This window comes from Gymnogyps californianus, chromosome 2 (genome assembly GCF_018139145.2).
Source record: "Gymnogyps californianus isolate 813 chromosome 2, ASM1813914v2, whole genome shotgun sequence".
NCBI lineage: Eukaryota > Metazoa > Chordata > Aves > Accipitriformes > Cathartidae > Gymnogyps > Gymnogyps californianus.
In genome coordinates this window covers 36,261,424-36,288,660 of record NC_059472.1, presented here as the reverse complement: position 1 = coordinate 36,288,660, position 27,237 = coordinate 36,261,424, and the positions used below count along the sequence as shown (strand labels likewise).

The window sequence follows — 27,237 nt, the reverse complement described above, 5'->3', positions numbered from 1 at the left end:
CTGAGATTACCGGCTGAGCATTCATGCAAAACTTAAATTGTGCCTCATAACATTTGGAAAAGCCCTAAATGGGAGAACACGCAGCCTCCTGACAAATAAGCCCCCTTCCAGGGCAACATATCCCATGTCTGACAAATTCTGCAACGTACACAGGGGCAACGCGCAAAGATTGCTAAACACCGTAAAGATCAATACCTTTGCACAAGCAGCATGACCTAGGGAACTAAGCATGGAACTGGTGTCCAGCAACTCTTCAGTTTAATGCTGGTGCAGAAACAAACATGTATCTTCCTGGTTTCTTAAATGAAAAACTGATGGTACTTAGTGATGCACAGTTATAGTTACAGAAGTATTGTAAAGTTCTCTGAAGAGATAAATATGTCCCAGTAGAGCACAGAAGTTTCTCAAGTAACAAACCATTACTGCCTCTATTTTTAGGAACCTTGGCAGTAAAAAAAACATAAAAAAGAATTAAAATGTGACACTATCTCTTTTAAAAGAGAAAGCATCTCTCTAGTGCTTCTATTCGCTCAAAGAGAAGACATATCCAAAGGGAAATTCTTCAAAGAAAAAAACTGTAAATGCATAAATGAGTAAGCCAAAATAAATAAAAAGCTCACACAAAACCAGATAGAATGATAAGGGCATTAGAAACCTGGACAATTGGAGCAACTGCTCCAACTGTCAAACTTATCATTCTTACTAAAAAGATGGCATGATTTTGTTTTGCTTCTGTGAAACAACAATATAAAGCATATACTTGAGTCCTCTAAACAGCTAACTCCATAAAGCAAAATTTAAGAAGTTACAGACCATTATCAGATTTTTTTCCTCTGGCTTATCTTAAAACAGCTAATGAGAGGTTTTAGGAAACACCATGTACAAACTTCATGAGAGAAGAACTATACAAACAAATTTTAAGGACATTTCTCCTTGCAGTCATTCAGAACACAAAAATCACAGATTATTTTACTAAATCAGGCCTAAAAAGTTCTTGCATATATACTAAAGGTGCCCTTGGAATTAATTATTTCTTCTAATGTCCTCATTAATTTCAACAAGATTTTTTTCAATCTTGATTGGCTGACAAGTTTCTTGTTTGTTTGTTTTCTAGCCATAGTACAATATTTTAGTGTCACAAAAATTTCAACTAATGCTTTAAAAAAAACCTCAAGCATATCCTTATGTCAGTAGATCTGCTCAAAATGCCACCAGAAACAAACACTATCGCACCCACAATTTATAATTAAAGAAAATACTCTTCATATGTAATTCACATTAAAAAAAAACTGTTAAAATACATAGTTCTGCTGCAAAGTTGAGGAGTACCCTGACCTCTCAACTCTAGAAGCCTCATTAAGGTTTTCTACATGAACATAGAAAAATAATAGTAATTTAAAAAAGGGGGAGGGGGAGGGGGAGGGAAAAGAAATTTAAAAAAAAAAAAGAGCAAGTATTCAAGGCTGTAGGCTTGAACCTAGTTTTCAGGTGAAAACAAGGTAATATGGTTTTGAAGTACTTCTGACAGTAAGCAGAAAATGTTAGCCACCCCATCAGTTGGAATATACACCTGGTTTGGCTGAGGTCTTTCCCTCTCAGTATTGTTGACTTCTGCCCAAGAGTTAATTAAAATAAGCACGTTGTATCTATCAAAAGTACAAAAATATATAACAACTACAGCTTAAGCTGAAGACAGGTAAATTTGTATTGATTTACAGAAATTGGTCTTCTTTTTAACCCTGTAAAGAAGTTAAATGTTCTAATCAGCAAGCGAAGATAGATAATTCTCAAACCTGCATGTACCCAAACACACAAATGGAAAGAAAGGAGATGCAGTAAAACCTGTTCCAACATGCTGTATGTTAGAAATCTGACTCTCATATTTCATAGCAGCCAAACTAAAAGAAAGACGCAATGAAAAGCAGGTTAAGAACAAGGTAGAACAAAAACCGTACCAAGCTTCCATGCATCACGGTATTGAGGAAACCCATTAAAACATATTTTTGTAGTTTAAAAAGGTCAAAAAGAAAAAACCCAGAGGATTTATTCTTAATTCTGTCTTTGAACACACACACAAGCCCTTCACAAGTGTCCTTGGATCTTAAATTAAACATACCTTCCCTACAGATCATGAAATTGGCAGTATCGGACAAAAATGTTTGGCTAAAGCAAGATAACTAAATCAAACATCCATAATTCAGCAGAAAACATTAAAATGTTAGAAAATAAATGGACTTAAGAGTACTAATAGTTTACCATACGGATTTGAACGTTATGTATGGTAGTCTTCTGAAATTACAGAGCTGAAGAACGACAGCACAATGAAAAATTCCAGCAAAAAGTAATTTCAAATACAACCAAATGCACAGAAAAACTACTTGTCCTTTTGCATACAGCCCATCCAAAGCTGGCTTTGCAATCACAGCTCTGTTGGGCTATTTGTAAGATGACAGGTAATTATTTATGCACAACTTTTAGGAGCAAAGATGAACATAACATAAGGTTAAGGCAGGCAAATGAAAGGCAGCTGAAGCCTGCGCTGATACTCTCCAAAGCACTCCTGATGTGGAAAGCTTCTTTCACAAGAATTCCCACTAATTTACAACAGCAAAGGAATCATCCCCAGACAGCTGAGCTGAGATTTTACTCTGCTATTGGTTATATTACATTCCTGGTGACAAAAGTTGTTGACATTAAGGTTGAATAGTAGAACTGGCGCTAGAATAAAAACCGTCTTGCATATCCTTCCAACATTTTTTCACTACTGACAGCACTTGAATGGCCCAAGAACTTTGTTTAAAAGTTTAAGTACAAGACAAATTTCATAAAATGCAATTGAGGAAATAAGTCTTATACTTCGCCTTACAAAAGGCTGATGTTTTACTTGCTTTTCACTGGCATAGGCCAGTGGTACTTTGTCATTGCCTTTGAAATCCTCCACCCATTTCTTCTTTACTTTCCAGTTCCTAGGAAATGTATAAACTCCAGGCCCAAATGTTTCAGGACTCATTTTCCCCAAAGGCTGTTCCTTAATGGGATGAGCTTGTACATGTGGCCAACTGCTATATTAAGGAACAGGATTAGTATCTGAAAACCGATCAACATCTACATCACCATTGAATGGAATAATTGGAATTACTGCACTATCATTCATCGACAGGCCTGCAATCAGCTCCAAGCATTGCTAACGTGGAGCATGAGAACAAGAACAGGGCTTTAAAAACTCAGTTGTTTTCCTAACACGGTTGTCACTGTTGCGAGACGTGACTTGGAAAGCTTATGAGGTGCAACTGAGTACTTACTCAGCTGGAAGTAATAGAGTGATAGTTTCACAAGAGCCTTTAAAAACCAAGTGTGCAAGTGATGTAACACCAGTAGATAGAAAAGGGACAGGAAAACAACATGTAGAGGAGAGGAATAAAAGGCATTTATGTGAAAAGTAAAATTGTTACTCTAAGGTTTTTTTTCTCGTAACTCTTTTGCCTGGTAATAACAGTGCATATTTTAGGAACATCCATTTGTGTATTACACTTGGGAGACAGCTAAACACTCATTTAATTTGTAGAACAGCACTAGATGCAATAGCCAATCTTTCCACTTCTGCCAGAGTTTATGACAATTTATTTATTTACTTGGTTATTTGAATCACAAGAGGCTGGACTTTTAACTTCTTCTATTGACCAAATCCTGAGTATACGGAAAGTATATCAACACTTAATTCACATAATTATGTTGAAACAATGCCATACATGTTGTCCATGCTAAAACAAACATGGAAATGTGTGACTATTGAAATCACCATTTTAGCTCTCAATTTAGGAGATTTGGGAACAGAAACCGTAGAATATACTTGCACATGAAAAAATAAGAGTATGTCTTAATTTAGAATTTCCTGGCTATTTCTGATGTAAACAGTGCAACAGAAATTTATATACTTTTTTGAGATTGTAGTATCTTAAAATAAAATGTTCTTAAAAGATGGTTATAAAAATATCCATCATAGTATTTGTAGTCAAATATACAAATTAATATATTTACAATTGAACTAACATGCCATAACAGTTTCTTTGCCAAAAATATTTGTCACTTGAGTAGAATAAACAAGTATGTTAAGTTTTTAAAGCCTTCTGCAGTTCAAATTTCTCATTTTATTGCCCTTCCACATCCACATGCTTCTCTTCATTTATCTCCATGACTATGTTATATTAAAATGCACATAAATTCTGCATTTGGTAAAGGGAGATGAGAGAAGATTTTTCATAAAACTAGACTTCTGAATGGTGTTCAAATGTATGCAGATAACATTACCGGTTTTGTAACGCTGGCACAAATTAGGTCCTATTCATTTTTATGGTTTCTGTTAGCGAAGGGAAACAAAGAATGAGAGTGCTCGATTCGGTATCTGAAATGCAGAAAAATGAAAAGTATCAGAAGTACAACTCAAAGTGGTGCTCATTTGAAAACTGAGGAAAAATATTTTTGAAAAAGAGAAGTGTTAAGAGCTTTCAAATAATGGTTTGAAATGTTAAGGGAGAAGTTGAGAGAGGGAAGGACAGGATTACAGCAACAATATTATACACAAACACAGAGAGTCTTGTAAAGCACAGTGGAGCAAAACAAGTGTGTGTGGGGGGGTGGGACATTATCTAAAAGGAAATACATAAATGAGTCAACAATTATATTTATTGTTTTAAAAATACCCATGAAATTTTGTTCCATCATGTTCAGCAGACTTTAGTGGATTCCTTCACCATCTTATTGCTATAACCACGGGTCTTTTTCCCACCATTTTGTTTTCTCCAGAATCAAATCTCATTTGGAAGAAGATCACAAACTTGTTAGGGCAAAAGCGATGGCACCCGGTTTCTGTTCCTTTCCGCGCATCTTCCCACTGCAAGGGAGCGGGGAGAAGGGGGCACTGCTGCAACTGCAGACAGCTCAACTTCAGATTAGCAGCGCTCAGATTTTCTAAAAAGAGTGTTCATCAAAAAACACTAACTTACCGAAACCGGTTCCTTTGCAAGAACATTCCAGTTTTAAGAGAGTCCTGATTACTCCTGAGAGTAAGATTCAGGGTGAACCTTTGAGTGAGGATGAGAGTATCACCCCAAGACAACCCATTGAACAGTCCTGGTAATAAATACAGATGTTTAAAATCCTAACTTGAATCAGACAAGTTGGCAATTTTACAACTTGAGTCCCTGTCACCACAGGAAAATGCCACAGCACTGGCTATTTGTTATTTCAGAATCTCTCTTTCATCTACAGTGTCTGTGAAAAATTTCTGAAACCATAATCTCACCCTCATACATAACAAGGATATATCAGATCTCACTATTTTTGAGAAAAGGAAAATAAAAATCTGGCTTAGTCCTACCCTGCTTAACTTATGACACTTGTTAAAGCCTTAAACCATGTTTCTTACCCTTCACTCCCATTTCCTAAGATACTCTCGTGAAAAGGGGCTGACAGCTTGTGTGAATGTATAGCAGGAGCTATGGGACCATTGAAGGACTCCGTTATGTTTAGTTCCTCCTTGGGACACACTTCCCAGACACATTAGGAAACCAAATGGCAGAAGGGCCAAACCCAAGAGACAACTCAAGCTTCAGGGGTACTTCACTTGTTTGTCAAGGATTCAGAGACTGCCGTAAAATAACATATATCATCAGAATCCAGCTAAATCAGTGCAAAAATTTAAATTATACACTTGATTATTGGTAACAGGACTCTGCTCCTTAAAGCAGCATCACAAGAGTTTCTCAAGGGCCACCATAAGGCACTGAAAGGAAAAATACAGCATTAAGCTCCTCAGGTGGTCAAAAGCTTCTCCATCAGAATAAGATGCTTTCAACCTCTTTTTCTAATGCCTAAAGAATGGTCAAATCTTTTTAGGTCATCCTTTCGGTAAGCTTTTACTTTCTGCACAGCAATTACAAGTACATTTTGTGGTAAAATTTTAATCTACTAAAATATAAATGTGCATAAAAGACAATTAAGCTTCATCTGCAAAAAATATTAAAGCTGCCAATATAAAGTGCACACATGAAAAATTAAGCCTATAAAAATATATAATGAAAGACATCTGGCACAAATGTCAGCCTTCGCATGCTTGTTTTGTCAGCTGTCAAATCATGGTAATATACGATGGTAAAAGGAACACCGACAGCAACATTCCTGGTATTATAAGAAAATATCTGCATTGCTACCAAAGTAACCAAACAGGGCTGGTGGTCTTTGGAAAAATATTAATGCTTAATGCTTCCGACTCTCAAATGGAAGTCTGTGCAAGACAGGTCCCAAATTATTTCTTTCCCACACAAACCTTTTTGGAAAAGTTATCTGGAGTTCTGAGCAATTACACATGCAATCCTTTATAGAGTTACTGTAGGTAAATACTGTTCCTATGCAGCAAATGATGTAGGGTTGAGAAATTCTATTCATTATGTACTTACCTTTGTCAATTAAAAAAGTCTTTTAAAAATATATGTAAGAGGAAAAAAAAATTCTTCCCAATAATTCCCTGCTTGATTTCATCTCAAGAAGTGAATTATTTTGGTATGTTTTACTGATTTAAAAAGCCAATGTTTTTCCTCCATGTAAAACACAAGTTCCAAATACACTTTGTACTTGTGCCTATGAAGCACTAAAAACCGAAAAATCTCAGGATGTGGTCCCATTATTGTCCTCCTATGGTCCATACAGACCAACAAGGAGTTAGAAGGAAAATGAAAACATATTGATACAGATTTTGAATTCAATACATTTCTTTACAAAATAATGACTGAGCAGTAATACCGTGGGACAAAAAAGAAAATTGTCTGAGATGATGCTACATAACTGAAGATTTTACATAGCAGTATAGTCTTCATCTCCTGGAAACCAAGGGAGCAGTAGTAATAAGAGTTAGTCATAAAGACTGCAACCTAGTTTCCTGTTAAATATATAATCATGCTGCAACAAAAACACATTACTTTTAAATAACCATTCCTTAAAAAGCATGCCTGAATTTTTTTCTGCTGTAGTCAGGAAGCTAAATCAGGCTTGCATTTATTCACATACCAGGCACACTGTGCCATTTTACTTTTAATGCTGAGGAAGGTGAATGCAGAAAGTTTTCACTAGAAAGTAAGTTTATTTACAGTTTAATTGGTTTTTTTTTTCCCTTTGTAAAGTTACTTTCTGCCTTGATGTTATGAAGTAGAAAAGTTTTAGCCTTTCTTACACTGACTCTGCAGTGAGAAAGGGAGGGAAGACAGGTGAGACAAAAGGGATGACACTGAGACTCCTGGCTAGCAGAGATTCTGCAGCAGGCACTGGACTTGGTGAGCCCCAGTGGGAGCTGGCAAGTGATGGGCTTTTCTGGGAAAACCCCAGTACAAAAATTTTATTAGGTATCATTTTGCAAGATAAACTGAAGCAAACCACTGAATTCAGGAATTAACGAGGCCTAAGTTAAAGCTGGCTTGCAATCATGCTGAAGAACCTCTGTTCAGGACAAGTAAGAAGACATTGCATTTTCCAGTTTCCCTGAAGTACAGCTGGCCTCACCAGGGGCGTCAGACCTGATCAAGGGCATCTTCTACCTCACAGAAATCTCTGATGAACACGAAGCTGGCCAGTAACAGTTTGAGTTCGTGACACTTGTCTATACGATGTTACCACTCAGAGAACTTTTTCCTCAACCTTGTCATTGAGTAACACTTAAAATAGACTAACTACATACATGTCACTGCTTTCACTCATCCAAATAGGAACTAAGCACATAAGAAAAAGTTCTTATAGTGGTTTACGTCTACAATCACTCGCGCTAAAAGATATATACATACATATATATACACATACATATATCTCATCTCACTCTTTTCAGTAAGTTTTTGTTATCACCAAGACTATTAAAATGAAGCTTTCCACATGAGCAGTAGCTCAGTGAAATATCACTGTCATTTCAAATGCTTTCTGTATAATATCAAATACTGCCAAGATACTTAATCAGATTGATTATCTGAGGCTGAAACAAACAACTTGCAGCACTGACAGCCAAAATCATTATGTTAGACATGGGGGAAGGACAAATGAAGGCCTGCACTGCCCCACTGCCAGAGAATACTGTATATTTTCTCCCTGCCTCTACCTTGAAAATCAACAGAGACTTATAAAAAATAATGGATGTTAAGACATGGCATTATGGCTAGCCCATAGATGAAAAAATAAGACTACAGCTATCAGCAATAACTTTACTTTAGTACAATGAAAGGATTCATAATCTGCATATTCAACCTGAATTTCTCAGTGTATGTAAAGCTTTTCACACTTTTCTTTAAAGAAAGGCAGTTCTAAATTTTAATTACCCATGTATATCTCAGAAGGTTATATTAATACTATACACGACTTCCATCAATAGATTTTGAAGCACGTAAGACAGTGTCTTGATATAACATATCAACTGATTTTTAATACAAAAGTCTTAAACCTCACAATTCCTCTGCATCAAAAGACATTTCAATCTCCAGCTGACAAGCAGAAAGAGTAAGGCACGTGGAAATTTAGTTTGACAAACATGCCAACACCTCTGCACTTGACCGACTTTGTGCCCTCAGCCATCCATAATTTTGCTCTCCCATAATGATTTTCTGATGCCAAATCAGGGTTGTCAACAGGTAAGGTCCTTCTTTCACTAACAGGATGGCAGTCACCTACCTGACCACGTACTTTTTTGCAACCTGTAGAAGCACAGTTTCTTTGGGGCAGAGGAAGGAAACAGCAAACACACACACTACCCCACAAACGCACATAAACATGTTCTGTCTCAGTCATGATCACATGAGTTTCATTTCCTTTAGAAACCAGACTAGAAGTGAGGAGGGTAGGGAAGATGCATAAATACACAGCTATTGGATTAATTTATTCTTACACCTTTTTATCTCTCTCCTACTCACTTCCTCAGTAATTTTTGGTCAACCTTCCCTGTTACATTGTACCGATCATCAAAGAGAAGCCTGGGAAACATTTTGGCATCCATGTAATTCTTGTAAAAACACCGGGAAGTATAATCCTCTCAAAACAAGGATCCTAGGGAACTAGGGAAGCAGTATTTTGGCTTTTTACCAACCAATTTACAGCAAAGGTAATTAGTAAGTTACATACCATTGTAAGCAACACCAGCACAAATCCAGCTTCTCTTGCCGCTTGCTCTCTCTTCTAATGATGCCAAGATCGTGACAGGCTTACTTAGCATGGTTATTGTTTCCAATTTCAAACCCTTATACTTAATTAAGTTTCAGCTCTAGATGATCTATCTTAAACAACCAAACAAACCAAAAATAGTCCAACGCCATTACTTCACCTTTTTTTCCCCTCGCTATAGCAACAATGTGTCGGAAACACTTCAGGAGGATTTTGTTTGTGTTGAATGGCTAAGATGTGGTAAGTGCATGTGATAAGCTACTTTTGAAATAAATGACACAGAATAACATACGTTTCTGTAACAGTAGGTATCCAGATCCTGGTCAGTCTTTTCATATCAAGAGAGAATTCTATATATGAGGAGCAAAAGTCTGTGACAGAAGTCATATGAAAAAACAAAAAGATCACTAATCAGTTGCATTTCACGCATATTAGGTACAGTCTTCCATCACCTGACAAACTGGAAGAGCTGTCCCTGTCTCTTGTACAAAAACCTATTGTCTTGTCAGATCAAAAAGTATCAGGCATCTGCAACTGCTTTTAAAGTTTTATATAATACATAATTATATATGCGTGTGCACACATATACACCCTGCCCCCGCCCCGCGCGCCCCCCCCCCCCCGGAATTCCAAGATTTCCATTCAAATGCAGAAAGAAGAGCTAAAAAGATTGGGACAGTGATCAACATCTCAATACTCCTCTCAAGAACCAACAGGAAATTATAACTAATGAAAAATTCCAAATATTATTAATACAGGAAAATATGTCCAGCTTTGACAACCAACACAGTCATGGAATAAACACTTCCATCTTCAGTAGCTGCTAAAACAAACACTCTTTTACAGGCTTTGACAGAGAACAGAATTCATTTCCCCTTTACAGCTGCACTGCTTCAAAGTCAGTTAAACATCAATGTGACAGCCTTACTTGCAAGAGCTCAGACATTTACTATATTATCTTAGCCGGACATGAGCAGAAAGCAGAGACTGTGAAGGCAGAGAAGTAGGGGGGGAGAGAGGGAAATCAAGATTGTTTTTCTTAAACACCTTATGAAGTGTTCGTCTTAGTTGTTGCCAGAGAGTTATGTTTCTTGTTCATTTATTCTGTATTTAAAGACCTGGCTGATACAAGCACAGCACAGGTCTGAAGGCAAAAAGTTCACTAGGATAGAGCTTATTTACACAGACACTACTTGGTAGTAGTATCAACTTCCAACTTCTCACTCTGTGATACAGTGTGCTTCTACAAATGAAACTCAAGTTGACCGAGCTATTATCAATGCTTACAAATTAGACTATCTTATTTGCAACTAGCCATCACCCTATTGCTTTTCTCATTAATATCTAGAAGACACACAGTTTAGGTTCTTACCCTATTTTCTGCCACGGACTTTCCTGTACAACCCCTACCTCACAAGACCATCATGAAGCTTAATATATATTATTTGACACAGAGCAACAAGCACGATAATAAGTACTCAATAGTAAGCAGGAAGGAATATTGGCCAGATGTCAAACCAACCCCTAACAATGTTTACAGGCCACTAAATTGAGTGTCCTGAACAACAAAATAGACACCAGATAACTGTAGCAACCATTTGCAAAAAGCAGTCAAGAGTATTTCCTGAGATTCTGTAGAAAGCTGGCTGCTCACATGACGATGGCTCTGCTTACTTCCAGATGTTTAATTGCATTAAAGAAAACTAAAAATATATCAATCCATGTTCTTACTACTGGTTTCCCATGAAAGCAGTTTTTGTTGCCATTGGGGGAAGTGACGTGATCACAAAGAGAAGATGTCTTATGAATTACCTACCAAAACACAACCCAAACTACTGGCGAAAGATTTGCCGAGTGACTAGTTCTTTCACGGCAAATGATCCCTCAAAACCGCAACTCAGAAAAAATTCCCTGCAATACTGAAGAAGTTTTCCATTAGGACTTTGAACATATTTATCACTTCTCTATACATGCTATAAGCAAGCGTGAAAAAAATCTGTATCTCTTCCTTTATTCTAAGTGGTATTTTGTACATAAATACAGAAGAGAAGACATATCTGAAATACAGCCTAAACCACCAATCTACTATTAAAAAAAAAGAGAGAAAACAGTAGCTAATAAAAGCAAAATGTCACATGAAACAGTCTGTGTAAATTATGTTATTAAGTGCTATTCTTTTTTTCTTATTTGAACCCCAGCTTTGGGCCAAGTTGAAATTCTAGAGAAAGCCTGATGATTTGTGGCCATACAACTTGGCAAAACACGTAAGTTTATATTCAGGAAATCTCCAGATCTCAGCTAATAAGAGTTTGAACCACCTTTCACCTTCTGAAGGGTCACCTCAGGGTTAAGGGAAAGACAAATCAAGATGCACTTCATCTACCAATAATAAAATCACTCTTCTTCACACTTGATAGCAGCCCCAATCTAAAGATTTCGAATTATTTCACAATAATATTTTGTATTTGAGGTTTCTGTCTGGAAGTTGTCTGTGTGAACTACCATACTCCTCTACTACAGCTGGAGTCAGAAGACACTTCAGTTTGTATCTCCCCTCCAGGAAAAAGAAGAGAAGCAAATCAAGCATTCCCTACAAAAGCTTTTTTACCTCTGCATCTTGAATCCATCCTCTTTCCAAATAGCTCACATGAATGACCTTCAGGGCATGCTGCAGAAGCTGGCCAGTCGGCCACTCAGGGGATGAGCTGGCCTGCAACTCTGCCTACCATGGGGAGATGGTGTGTTTTGTTTAGGCATTTACTTGTTAAAAATCTTAGGGTTTGGAGGGTTGGGGAGGTTTTTTGGTGCTGTGCTGCTGTACCCTCCTTACTCCAGCGCCACTATTTTTAGTAACCAACAAACGGGTAGCTGTAGGACCTCTCCTATCACCAGAAAGCTATCCAGCTTGAAATGGCAAAGCAGCCCAACTTGTGCATGCTAGCAATTCTTCAGATAGAGGCTTGCGAGCCCGGCCCTGCTTGCTTCTGCTGCAACTAGCACTTCATTGTATGCACTTTAATGCAGTAGACAGAAGGGCTTTTTTGCCTTTGTAAACAAACCTTTGATGGAAATATTGTAAAATAAATCTGCATATTTTCTATCTTTATAGTCCTTATTGCACTATGTTATTTACACCTCTGTCAGCTCCTAGAAAGCACAGAAAAACTTTCATATCCTAAAAAATTTCCCTCCCCTACACATGTACAAAACTGATGACTATGTTGTTTTACCCAGTATTTCCTCCCAAAATCACAAGTCCTCAGACCTAGTCAAGGCTTACATTTCCATAGCTATTACTAACTTCAAAAATATGCTCCAACATGTTGACATACAAATTAAAAATTGATTACAAATTGATATACATGGAATTGTACAAGAATAAATATACTTGTGTTCTATTAAAAAAAAGAACAAAACAAAATTCTCAGAAGCAACAGTAAGTAAATTCTGTTAAATATGCAATTCAAATTATGTATAGCCACAGTTATTCAAATCGGAAATCTTAGGTGAAACACAGGCACGTGGTATGTGACAGACTGGCAATGGAAAGTTCTGCAGGACAGGCTACGCTCAGAGCAGCGCTGGAGCTGAGCCCACAACTCATTTCAAAACTGATGTCAAAAAGTCTTGTGAAATTTCTCAGTATATGCAATGCACACTGCACAGCTTGTCGCCATTCAATACTCCTGAAGAGACACTAAGTGCCATTAAAATGATGTATTATGCTAAGCTTTTCACTGTATGAATTTATACCCTATGACATCACAAACTATAGATGTTTAAAAATTCAATTTAATTTGTAAGACAGAGAAATATGTAACCTGCTAAAATATGACTAGGTATGTTACATGGCTTTTAAAGGCAAACTGTGGCTGAAAAAATTGTAACAGCAATATGCATAGAATATCCAACATAAAATAGAGTGAAAAGTCAAATGTTGGACTGAATTTGTTATTAACTGAAATCCTGCCTTTACCCCCCCCAAATTCAAGTTACTAATTAACTGCCAAATACTCCCTTTATGTATGACACAGCATAAAACATTTGAGTACTTGTATTTCAATACTTTGCAAATTAATTTTAAAGGTTTTGGCAGAATAAACGTTACATGCATAAACTTGCAAAATATTCAAGCTGCTTCTTTGTCTGCTTAAAAGCAGAACTTCTCCCTTCAGTTCTAGTCACATGAATGTCATTTAATAATCAATTTTACTATGAAAAAAACAAAGATTCTTCTTGTTGGGGCACAAAACATTTATGCAAATAAAAAGAAACACAAAAGAAAAACTTCTCCATGCATAAATAACACTGAAGACAAAACAAATACTAAAACCCTAACACCACCCCCTCCTCAGGTAAAGAAGACATTTTCCCCTTATCCCTCAATTATATCAAACTCCAATTATACAGCTGATGGTAAGTAAAAGAAGAAAAAACAATTGCAACTTTCAGCCTCAGTGTAGATCTTAAAAATAAGCCCCCATTCATATAATCCCTTAGTCATCAGGTGACAATCCTAATTTAAAACAACAAATTCTCCCGGGTGGCTCCATTATAAGGTGATAGCTAGCACCCCTAGTAATTTAAAGACATCCCATTTTCCTTGAGGTTAACCAGACAGCAAATCAAATAATCCCACAGAGGATTCAGAGCAGGCTCGACCCATTACTGAAGTGTTAAATTAGAATTTCAAAGAGTAACTCCATAGTCACCCTTCGCAGAGATAATTTTTAATTCTTCCTCTGTGAAATGTGAAGTTAAGTCAATACTCGATGTTTTATCTTATAATATAAGCAGACAAAAATATTGCTAACTCAAAACAATCTAGGTTGATTCTTGTTTAATAAAATAGCAAAAGGCCATTACTTCAACATTTTAATAGGCAAGCTCTCTCTAGCATTTTTTACAATTTCAGTATTAATTCACAGCACAGGTAGATAGAAGCAAGCAATTTATTTACATTTGAAGAAATTAAATATATAAATATATTTTTATTTATTTTCCCTACACAATCCACAAACACCAATGAACCTGATTTCTGCATATGGAGAAAATAATGAGGGTTGACCCCATTTTACAGCTAAGAAAGTGAGGGACTTACAGCTCAAGTGACTGGTTTAGTACACCTCTGGCAAACCTGGCACTGAAGAGTAAGCTCCTGGCACCCAGATAAGATCATTCCCATGGGTATAATTATAGGAAAATTTCCATCACATACAGGGGCGAACACTGTAAGTCCCCAAATTCTACAAATGGTTCCTGCCACCTTATCTAAATTATTTGTTGATTAAACAAAAAAAAAAAGTTGTCCAAGGTAACAATATGTTCAACTTTTGTAGCTGACCCTCAGCCAGCCTGAATAAATCGTTTTAGCTGCCTGTTCAACCCAACACAAGAACAGCAGAAGCTTGGCACAATAAGAGCTACAGAATCCATCACTGGCATGGCCTAAGAGTGGCTGATATTACCCGCGACCCTGAAGAAAGCAACAGGACAGAACTAAAAACTGATAATACAATCATTACAAATTACAACATAGAAACAAACATACACAAACAGAAAAAACACACACATTTTCAATCATTAAAATATTAAATACAAATTTATCATGTTGTTGCAGGTATGCACCCTCACAGAAAACCATGTTGCATTAATTTATTCTGCTCCTCAAGACATTGTCTGTGTAAGAAAATACCAGTTCCCTTTTACTGACTTCCTTCCCTGCTACTGGTAAGCAAAATCAGTTAAAAAACAGTAAAACACAGTGTTGTCTTTACATTCAGCTAATGCAAGTGAGAAATATTTTCAATTAGCAGAAGAAGGTTTGACCCAATATTGGATTTTACATTTTCATCTTTCCTGTGTTGCTAGTTAGCTCAACATTTCTGCAAGAAACCCTCCTATTTCCCTTCTCAGAATCTCGTGTCTCTAAAAAAGTCCCTCCTCCCCCGAGGAAATTCTAAGGGCAGGCTCACCATCTTCCTTTCTCAGCTTCTGCAATACAACTTGAGTAAAAATTATTTACACAAGTATAAAAGAACAGAGTACAGCTCATTATGAAAAAGTTACCGCTATGCTTATACAACGATATTTCCACAAAATCAGAACAGTAAGAACAGTCCCCAAATCATGTCAACAGCAAGAAAAGCTATGGTGGGAAGGGCCGTATGCCATAACACAAAATACTCACTCGTGGTTTTAAATTTTTAAGGGTTTATTTCTACCTTTGCCAGACACATTATATACAGTTCACATTTTTACTTCTCTTTTGCTCTGAGAGATTTAAATATGTCTCATTTTGATCTCTTCAGATTTTCAAGAATTCATCAGTTTTACACAGTAAAATACTTCACACTGACCTTATCAAAGGATTTTGAAAAAAAGATGGCATACGCAGGGGCAACCATGTAAAACTTTAATTTGTATTATATCTTTGTAGTCAAATGTATCCATTTAATTATGGACAATGATACCTCTGATACGAGGAACAGAGCTGTGCCTATAATGGATTTTTCATTTCAGCCACTGAACAGGAAAAAAATACATATTTTAAAATTGTTTCAAGTTGCACAAATACTCAATTCACCAGGACAAATGCCTTTGTTTCAGGTAGCTTACCCTATTTTGACATGAAGTAAGCTATCTCAAAGCATTAAGAGCATCCACAAGGGGATTTAATGGCTAAATGTATCTGTGAATGTATACCTTAGCTTCCTTTGCAGTACCTTGGCTGAGAAGACAACCTTATGGGTAGCAGATAAATAAATTAAATCTATAAAAGTGGGCAAGTGAAGAAACTATTGTCCTTTACTGTAGGGCACACACAACAGATAGGGCACTCACCACTGACGTAGGAAATTCAGTTCTCTGACAAAATATTTACGCACCAATAAAAAGCAGAGCTGTTTCAGAAGCAGCAAAGCGCCACTCAAAAACGTTCAGCAGCCCAGAGACAGCAGCAATCTCCTAAGAGGCAGGAGACCCAAATGCAAACCTCTGCTCTGAATCAGAAGCACCGTGATTCCCTCCTCCATTTTGTTGCGCGCCCGCATCCCGGTGTTCAGAAGGAGGCGGCGTGTAGCAATCTGCCCTCCTGCCTCTCCCCTCTTCAGCAACCGAAGATGGGCGTACCCCCATCTCCATGCATGCCGGTGCCCGTGTGGGTACAGGAAAGGGCTCCCCAGCCCTTGCAGTCATCCCAGGTGAAGCGGGTGACCTTGGGAGCCACTCTCTGCCACAGCTGTAAAACACTGGCAACCTGCCCGTCCCCAGCCTGGCCCAATGGCAAGAGGCAGGGCCACCCTGGACCTGGGAGCAGCAGAGTAAACTGCAGCTCATGGGGAGCGAGACCAGACACCAGGAAGCAGACGAGCCATTGGACCCGTCACAAGCTGTCCCTCTACCTGGGGGCACAGGCTGTGCCACTGAAACCGTAGCCCAGCGAGAGCCCTCACCTCGCACACCCGCAGCAGCTCCTTGCTCAGAGCCATACCCCGTAGCCGGGCCGCTTCCCCATGGCTTACTGACCATTAATTCTTCCTGTGAATCCAGCCTCGAAATCCAAAACTTTTAATTTCAGAATTTCCTAAGTGAGCCATTATAGCATTTCTGATTTGTAGGGAATTTTCCCCCTTCCTTAATGAAGCTACTTACGAAATTCAAGCCAACTCATTAATAGCTTCAGGCTAGCCAAAAATACATTTTCAGTAATTCCCCCTCAAAATACACACACACACAAATATGTCCAACTCTAATAAGAGTCTCACAACCATGGATCAAGCTGCTCTGACCCAAAACATCGTTCCTCCTACGTTGCTGCCTGGGGGCTTTGACTAATGGCAAAAATGGAGAAGAATGGACTATCCCAAAGCTTTATCAGATTTTATCAGAAGACCACAACACACAAAACACTTCTCCTGGAAGCTGGGGGCGGAAGGAAATAGCTCAGAAATGGAGTGATGAAGCAAATAAGAGGAAGACTAAGTAGGAGGCAACTTTGATAACTACAGTTACTGGAATCAAGTTCATCAGCAGCAGGCTGTTACTTTCCCCCTTTTTTTTTTTTTTTTAAGTGCCTACAGTACCTAAAACAGGACCAGAGCACCATATGCATGGTTCCATGCTGATATGCAAAAATAAATACATACTATTGTGAATCGGATGCGCTATACATACAGTACATTTGACACGAACCAACAAAAGCAGAAAATTAATAGAACAAATCCATTTAACCCTTTAGGTTGTGGCATATAGCCTGTGGTATGCAGTGGTAGTGTGCTTGGGGTGTGATAGCTGTAGAATAGCATGCGATATTTCATATAAAATGGCCTAATTTGGGGTGTTTTGGGGTGGGTTTTTTTTTTTGCTTCTGTGGATTTGTGTCAAGTATGTTTTAAGTGTGGCAACCATAGTGTTAAACAACAGACTCACATGTATTGATTCCTCAAATATTCCAGTGTTGATCAAGAGCCTAGAACTTGGATAATGACAAAAAGAGTGAGCTCATGAGGAAGGAAAGACTAAAATCACAGTCAGGGACAAGGAATATTTTAAACATCAGTAGTCACGCATCAAAAGCTTCACATACCATCAGCCACACATAAACCCTATTCCACTGCAGGATACATTCTGGAAGTTACATACTGTAACTCCAGACAGAAAAAGTTTTACATGAGTCTGTTCAGCAGGACTGAGCAATAAAAACACAGTTAACCAGGATTTGTGAAGAGAAGCCAAGCAAAAAACCACAACTGAAAACTGAAAGGCCATAAAAATTAACCCAAGTGAAATTTCATATGTGTTGGCCACCTACATTTAGATAAATGTAGATGTTTTTATCCCATTTTAAAATACTACTAAACTGTGGCAGCACACAGTAGAGTTTCAAGCTTACAACCTGAACAAAGAAATGTAGGAGACATCTCACTTTTATAGCAGTAAAACAGGTACCTAGAGATTGAAGGACAAAGGAATCCAACACAAAAAGGTATCTTCAATTCTATGTGTTACTTGTAAGGATGATGATTCAAAGTTTAAGTGAGAATATCCAAATATAAGCAAAACAAAAACATGCTGAAAAAACATGAATGGAAACCTGTTAACTCCCTCTGACACTACTACAGCTTCCCTCAAGGATGAACTGATTTGCAATACCTACTATAAAACTAATTCTTTTCTCAATTCTAATTTTAAATATTCCTAGATTGCCTATTGCTGTCATTTTGAAAGATACAGTTTGGTGTATACAGAACACTGTATTTTATTGAACTGGGATTACTGAAGGAACAAAAGTACTGATAATGAAAAAAGGGAAGAATCTGGACCATAAAAACCAGAGATGTCAGAACAGGAGAACAGAGCATATTACTCATTTATCATGGCCACAGTTGTAAATAGAGTTTTACCAATGCATTTACACACTGACAGATACTGTGTACGTAGGAGTGTCATTACCCCTTTTTGCTTGTGGTGAGATGACTAGAGGAGGATTTTGTGAAACATTTTGAATAGTTAGAGCCCTTCACAATGATACTGTAAAACTCACAAATATTTCTAAGTCGTTTTAATAATACTTAACTTCTTAACATCTGTAACTTATCTAAGACCTTTCATCTGAATTTTTTAACATCCAAAGTTTGTTTAAAAAAAAAACCAACAAACCTGTAATTTCTTGCCAGTCCAGTTAATATAAAGGTAAATTAATCAGCTGGAAACACACTGTGCCACACTTTATATTAATCAGCTGCAAATTCGTTTACTATTCTAGTCACATAAGTCTGAGCCTAAAATCCCAGCATTGTGACATTATAAAAATTCACCCACTTTAATGTACAGAAATATCCATGAACCTCAAATTATTGTACTATAATGCTGTCAAATAAACAGACTACTGGAATTCAATTTCCAGAAAGCCAAGGCAAAATCTACTGGCCTTAATCTGAAATACCAGTGTCATTTTCAAGCCCTGTATTTAATTAATACTATTTACTGTCAAGAGCCAAGCTGGGTAAATATTTCACTCTTCCCAATTCAGGGGCTAAAAGCAGGCCCAGAGGAAAATCTGCCCAAGTAAATGCATCTCATCTTCTTTGATAATGCAAGTGCTCAGTTGTCCTGTTCTTGACCCCTCTAGAATTCCCAGGCTCCAATATTGGTGGTACAATGTCATCAATCTATATTTAAAATATACATTGATTTTCCAACGATGATAATGACAGCTATTTCTTCTGCAAATGTGTATATACTATACCTTTGCCCATATAAAAAGGTTCCTATCAAGGTAAGAAATGAAAAAATCTTAGCAAAGCCCATTACTAAGTCAAAACCAATATTTAAAAAGTGAATAAAATCAAGTTAGCAATCTCATTTCCTAAATATTTTTTATTTTTCTCACTGAAACTGAAATGTTAAAAATAATCTTCCAGGCTATAGCTACATACAAAAGGCAAGCTTCAATCAATTGAATGACAGTGTTTTCAACAGTCCTGGATATATATGAAGTTTGGTTCCATCAATTCAGTAAAAAATTCACTGACAGAGCACTCCATTTAAATCCATTCACAGTAATTAATGAGTTTTACGTATTTACTCCAGATTTATAATGAATTTGAATGTTGTGGCCTCGAAACTATGAAAGTACGTTAAAACTACTTTCATTATTAACAAATCTAGTTCTGCTAGTTGCAAGCATGATGAGATTTCTCTCTACAATACTCTTCAAATTTTCATCAATTTTAAAGGAAATGCAATATATTACATTTGTGTAAATTTCAGCTTTTCCACAAAATAAAACCCAAGGATTTCCATAAGCTTCCATTTCCAATTTTAGGGGGAAGAAAAAAAAAAATCCGTCGGGTGCAATTGTATAAAACTTAATAGATGCTCATTTCTCAATACTTCTGTTCTCATTGTACGACCCACACGGAACTTCACTCTCAGATTAGGAGTATCATTTTAACGCTGATTGCATTAAATTCACTGTAATCAAGCATCCACTTTTACAGGCATCTTTATAGGCAATTCATGTTAACTAATGTCACTACTGAACAGTAATGACTGAAAACAGAAAAATCTGATCATATTTCATGCAAAACACAAATTCCCAATTTTGAGGTCTAAGAATGGGAACACATTCCCTTTATTTGTCACAAACCAATTCAACGTAGATTAAATGTCCCTCACAGATCCATCTGCAAATGAGAAGATCTGATTCAGTAAAGATTATTCATACCTGTGGTCGATACCTGTATTTTATTTCAGGTATTTCAGAAACACAGCTCCTGTGGGAATTAGGGTGCTCTGAACTGACGCCAGAGCTCTAGGTAGGCATGATCCCAGCCTGGCTCTGCATGCTGATTGAAACGAGCTCTCTCTTATTCAGATTTGATACTTGGAACCTACTGTACGTTCCTCACTTGCATCCTTAAACTAATACTGAAGGTTCTTAAAACTCGTTTCAATATAAGGCACTCTTTGTTTTCAGTATTGCACTTTATTTTCTGACAGCATTCCCTTTACACACACATGTATTAGGAGAACACTGTCAAAAATGAGATATCTCTCAGAATTTTATCTACTACTGCTGTAAACAACAATAAGGAGTACTATAACTCAGAACAAACAGACACACAAATATTTTTTATCTATCACACTTGACACTAACTACAACACAAACGCCAATGAAATCACTACAAAGTTAGATTGAAACAGACTCTCCAGATCGAGAGTGACAGAAAACAATTTCTCTAATCTACGTTCTTTTTTTGCTGAGAAACGTTCCTTGCAAAGCAAACCATTTCATGCAAAAAGAAAAGGAGAAAGAAAAAAATATAAACATTTTCTGATGGAAAACTTTTAGACTAGGAACTAAAGTTAGTATTTTTATGTTTGGGGTTTTTTTAAACTAAAGTCTAAACTTCTCACCATCTTTAATTGCATGGCTTTTTGGTAGCATGCAGCAGCTACTTCCTACCACCGCAACTACCAGCGTTCCAAGGGAGCAGCCACAAATTCTGTCATTTACATTATTTCTTATCAGTTCATATACGCATATTCTAAAGTCATTTAACCAGGCCAAGATTCACACTCTTATCCGTTGTATCATATAAAAATAGATCCAATAAGTATTAAGAAGTAGTTTCACTTTCCAAAAAACTTAATACAGTGATAGAGACAGGCTGAACACGCACAATTTCAGTCACAGTGGTGGTACAGTCTCACAACACACAGTCAAACCCAACATCTATTCCACAAGCAACTCCAGTCAAAAGCCAAGGCCAGGATTTCTTAAATGGAAGTCCAACTGATATATCCTTCAGACACTAGTATAATTTCAGATGGGTGTGCTGGTTAAAATAAACAGCTTCAGCTCTCTGATCTTGTGATGGAGAAGGTGAACATCTGAGTATGTCAAACAATAGGACTGAAATCCTGGACATTCAGAAATCAATGGAAGAATTTCCAAGGAACCAAAATTTGAAACTATTCCTTGTCTTATGCAACCTACTTTTGCTGACTGTCTATCACATGAACACATGGATAACTACCCACTTTAGAGCAAAAGGATATTTTGAGTGGAGACCTACCTCTCTACTTCATCCTTGCCCTCTAAATCCTTTCATGACATCCATTTTTTACAGTGGTTTCTTCCTCACTGTCATCACCATAGACTTCATATACAAATATTTATCTCCTACTTGCTCTTATTAAAGGTTTTGAACTTTTCAAACACAGCAACTATGTTTTATTCAGTATCTGTAAAGGTACCAGATTACTTTCTGGCACAGTAACAACCAAATTTATAATTTTGGTGCAGAATGCAGCAACACTAAGCAAAAGAGAGGGGTTTTTTTGCCCACATATATTAATTAGGAAAAAATGCAATTATATGCAAATTGCTTTTTATTTGAGTATTTATCTTTTTCAGTCTTTACCTAATGCATTCCTTTTTTAATGGAAAATTACAACTGAGACAACTGAAAACAAACATACTATCAACTTGACAACAAAAATTCATGTTCTCTTTGGAGAATTTTGGCAGTGACATTTTTCTCTTTATTACACATACCTAACTCATTCTATTATGAGTCCTATTCACTAGAAAAAAAATATTTTAGATTCTTACTATTTCCTTTTTTTAAAACAATTTGCTTAAATGATCACAAAAGCAGCTTATTATTGAGAAGATCTGCACATGCACATTATGATCATTATGCAGCCCAGATAAGTAGTGTAAATAAATAATAAGTAATATAGTGTAAGTAATAAGTGTAAATAAGTAATAACATCTATGTGGCTGAGCATTTTCAAGTTAATATAATACATAAACAAACTATTAACCAGTATTATAAACTTCATTGAATGCAATGAACTACAAAGTGTTTTATCAGAACAGCCAAGGGAAAAGGCAGAAAAAAAAACCAGAAGCACTGGAAAGCCTCTTAATCTGTTTTCATTCACTGATGCTAGAAAATTCAGTAAGTTTAAAGAAAAGCATTGTTAGTTTGCAAAAATTGCTCAACATAATTAACAAAAGAGGAAATGATACTTGATGTGGACATACATAATTTTACCCATAAACGGTTGGCATTTTATAAACAGATATCCCCAAACAACTAAAAACCTTTTCAGCAGGCTCATTTCCCACCTCTATATTTAGCGTGCATGCCTCAAAAATACATATTTCTGACCTTAATAAGTCACTCCATGTGTTAAAAGACAACATTTATTCATGAGTACCCTGAAAAGGTTCTCACATAAAATCTCAAATGCATATTTGTAGAAGATTTATACCAAGTAAGTACAGTGATATATTAAACATACCTAAAATAAAAACACGGCATTTATGTTCTACTTTCTTTCACTGCACTACCGAACTATTATTAGTCTGCATTTAAACAATCCGCAGGGGTCCTTTTTTCTAGTTCTCAGTGGTATTATCCCTTCTTGTGAGCAGAGTTAAACAGGCACAGCACTGCCTGATGGAGTCATCAGACAGTAATTCTTGAGCAACAAGCAGTTTAAGTCATCAGTGTCATTATACCGATTTCAACCCTCAATTTAAGTAATTTATTAGTGAGGATAGTTGGATGGAAAAGCTTTTATTATTTCATACTCAACCTTTGCCATACGACAGACCATAATCAGCACATTTGAAAAATGTCAGTTCCTTAGTTACAATATAAAATATCAAACAAACTTAATGTGAAAGAACATCACATGTTGATCCCTTCAGCCTTTCTCAGCAGAGAGTCCCATTCCTGGTCCTGGCACTAAAGCAAGGTCCCTGCTTCCACAACCAGTCTGGGCGTTATTTTTGGAAGTGTCTAAAATGTTTGTATTTCGACTCGCTATATAATCTCATACATTACTTAAACCCAAGGCTTGTTCTGCTGTATCCACACAATCAGTTTAAGACATCTCACATCAAATTCCCCAGTGAAGAAGATAAAACTGTAACACAATCCAATTAAACGCAATGGGATATAGACAACTCACCAAGATTCAGTGAGGCGGGCAACGATTTCTAGGAACTGTGCGTGCAGGGGGCCTCACTACTCAGATACATCTCAAGCATGCTAGGAACAAAATTGAGAGAAAAATATTAGTCTTTTTTTGGAGACAGGCATAGAAAAATAAAAATATGATGCTTAGCAGATTGCAGTTTTAAGCATAACACAACAAGGGAAACATAAACTTTGCAGAGCATTATCTGCTTTTCCAGACATAACTACAACCCCCTTCCAGTTGCACAATCACTCCAGGCACACAACTTCCTCTCTACCTGCTGCCTACTGCAAATTCACAGTGATAACAACTAAGATATTTACATTAACTTACACGGTACACAGCCTTTATGTTCACAAAAGAATCTGTGGGAACTCTCTGTGAAAGCGGTTGGTTCCTTTTTTGGTTGACTGCTTGGCTGGTTGACTTTATAACACATTAGTTTCAAATCTCTAAAAAGGAGAAGCTGGTGTTCTTATAAAATGTCTTTCAACCATTATTAAAAGTTGTACATACAGAAGCATGTTTCTTCTCTGAATCTCCACTTACAATACTCCTGACCCGAGTGACAAGTATCAGTGGACAAATAAACAGAAAGCTCTTCATTAGTATAGAGCTTAAGAGTCCAGCAGAGCAGAGGACATACACTGCACAGCAATACACATTTCTTCAGGGAAGAGGAGCATGCCACTACCCACATAAAATACCTGCATTTCTGTTTGTAGGTCAAACAGTACTTTATGTCAAATGTATCCAAGCAAGCTACCAAAGAAGAGTTTTCTACCTTCTTCTGACAAACAAAAAGGCAGAATATAAAGAAAATGAAAGATACACTACAAGAGTCATCAACAGAAAAAAAAAGTGCACTAATTATCCTTCAAGAGAAATGGAATTTAGAAACAACTTTACTCTTTCTGTCATTTCTGCCATCTCATAGAAATCTTCTTCAGACAAACTATGCTCAAGTTCTTTCAGTCACAGGCAGGATACCACTACAGTAACAGGCTATTCGGGGGCGCCACTAACAAAGAAGTACTCTTATATAAAATATATACACAGAAGATATGACTACGCTATTTCCTCAGGAATGCCCAAAAAGCACAGAAGCTCTACAGATCACAAACATGGGGCTTCGAGTGGGTCCTCAGTGACAGAAAACATCATCTTGTCTTGGAATAAAATTTTAAGTAACACACTACTAGATCTTTTGGTGATTTAGGGAGATTTACAGTGCCTGTTAGACACCTGCAGTTCAGAGAGACACACCAACGGGAAGCCGCTGTCTCACCAGCAGATGAGGGCTGCAGCCCCAGCCCATGGTGGGGAGACCTTTTCCACAGAGGAGCAATAATGATGAGAGTGCCTGTGCAGACAGAAGCATTTCCCACTCATCTCCTGTCTTTCAGCTGCTGCACGCCAGTGAATAACTACTCTACTACCATTTTGTTTCTTGACAACTAGCGTGGCTGCTCACTGGTATTTTCCTACTCCTGATTTATTTTCGGATCCCACCTCCTGATCTACATGGCCTCCAGTACTGCAGCTCAAAGAGTCTGCACACGACTAACGTGGCTCCTGACTGTTACTGTGGCCCACAGGGCGCCACGTGGCAACAATGGAAATGACAAGTTTTGCTGATTTTCATTTGTTCTATTCATAAAACATTTAATAATAATACTGTCTGAAAACAAAGACAATACATTATAGTTTCACAGCAGAAGCACTACCTTCAAAATACTACTGACAAGATCTTTCTTTCCAAATAAAGCTCTTGAATTATACAGCAACTAGTGACAAGCTTATGTACCCGAATAGATGTATAATCTGGTATATTCCAGATTTATTCCTCTAACTAAACTAGACTGTCAGTGAAGAAAAGTGATGAACATGAAGTGATAGGCAATGAAATTACCTATTAGTCCTTTGCCTTCCCTTCTCAAGCCCTTTCTGAAGCTTTAAATAAAGGAAAGCCAAGTCTGCAGCAACAGGCAATGCTAGTACCCATGCCCATGTGAATTCCCACAAGAATCAGGCGGGTTTGGGGATACCCCTCAAAACTCAAGAGAAACCACTCTTGCATAAAGCCAGCTTTCACAGAAACATAATGCTGTTAATGGTGGTGCTCAAAGGCCTGTAGGTAGGCCTCATGCAAAGGCCTACATGAAGAACGGGTCTCTGCCTGAAACAGAAACCATCATTCAATCCTCCATCCCACAAAGAGTAAAAGAAAAATTTTTAAAGGTCAAATAACTAAAAGCAGCTGATATGGCCCAGAATAACATGCCATCCTCTGACTTCAGCACGCTCATGCACAGTCACTTCCTTTTCCAGTGCAAAGGGCCATCTGTATTCCAGGTACCTAAGATGTGTGACCTCCTTGCCCCATAAAAACTGTAAGTTGTGAACAAAACACACAATATCAACTCTACAAACTACAGTTTAGCTAAAAGGGAGTGAACGACTACCACTTTCAGACATACTTGGAAGAGACCGTCATCTACAGTGTGCAAGCTTAGTGAACTTTTTTTTTTCATCTACATAGTCTTCAGGTTCCCTCATTCTTAAGGTGCCACAAATTATCTCACCGTCATGCAGTTAACACTAATTTCACACAGCACTGTAGCAAGAAAATAGTGAGGCCTCATTAAAAATTCAGTATCTGTGTATCAAAGTAAGCCACGACTCTTAAAAAAAACCAGCAAAACAAGCAAAAGTATGTTTGCACTGCAAATGCCAACACAAATTGGTGAGCAATTAAAAAAAAGCTTTAAACTATGTTATCAGAACTACATTTTATAGCCAGTAAAGTATCAACAGGCTGACTTTTTCTTTTAAGATAAAAGCAACAAGTATTCTGGCCACATTGAAACAAAACAGTATATTTCTAATTGTAAATTTTTATTTTGGAAAAAATACGAAGATTTAGACTTGAAGAAGAGCTTTTCTCCTCGAGAATATAATTGAAATCTGCTAAAATAAATAATGTATTTATCTCTATACACTCATAATCTCCCTCCACAAACAATCTATTTTAGGAAATTGATAGAACAGGAGGAGGACATTGCTCACATCTCTGGAGACCAAGGTACAAATTTGTGTAAGAGTAGCAAGTGAAATTAGTTGACAATAATCACATTTATTTCTGGAAATAACGTAAGTGGTTGGTCAGCAAGTCCTGACATTAATTTTGAAATAGTAAAGAATAAGGACTGAAGAGCTATCTTGTGAACTCAAAGCATGGTGGAAGAAGTATGAAGAAAACTAATCTCCACTGTAGACTGGGTGATATCTGAACTCTCACTTGCACAAGTATTAAAACATATGACCTTGGGTTTGGGGTTGTTTGTTTTTTTTAAATTTGATTCCGTCACACCGGCATATGATGAATTTGTAAGTTCATAAAAATACCTGTAATAAAAGTGTCAGTATATATTATCAAATTTATTCATAGGCAGATTTTCCTCCATCCTCATAAAGTTTTCTTTTTAAATGCAATTTAGTACCTCCTACATAATCTGTGAGGTACAAATAGGTGACATACTGCAT

At 37.1% G+C, this 27,237-nt stretch overlaps 1 protein-coding gene across 1 annotated transcript in view; it reads right to left on the bottom strand.

The window, feature by feature from the left end:
- NCOA2 (nuclear receptor coactivator 2) overlaps positions 1 to 27,237 on the bottom strand; it is a 196,165-nt gene that overhangs the window by 162,540 nt on the left and 6,388 nt on the right. The window contains exon 2 of the mRNA XM_050892444.1: positions 23,683 to 23,762. The gene's annotated coding sequence lies outside the window, so the exon portion shown is untranslated. The remainder of the gene's footprint in view (positions 1 to 23,682; positions 23,763 to 27,237) is intronic.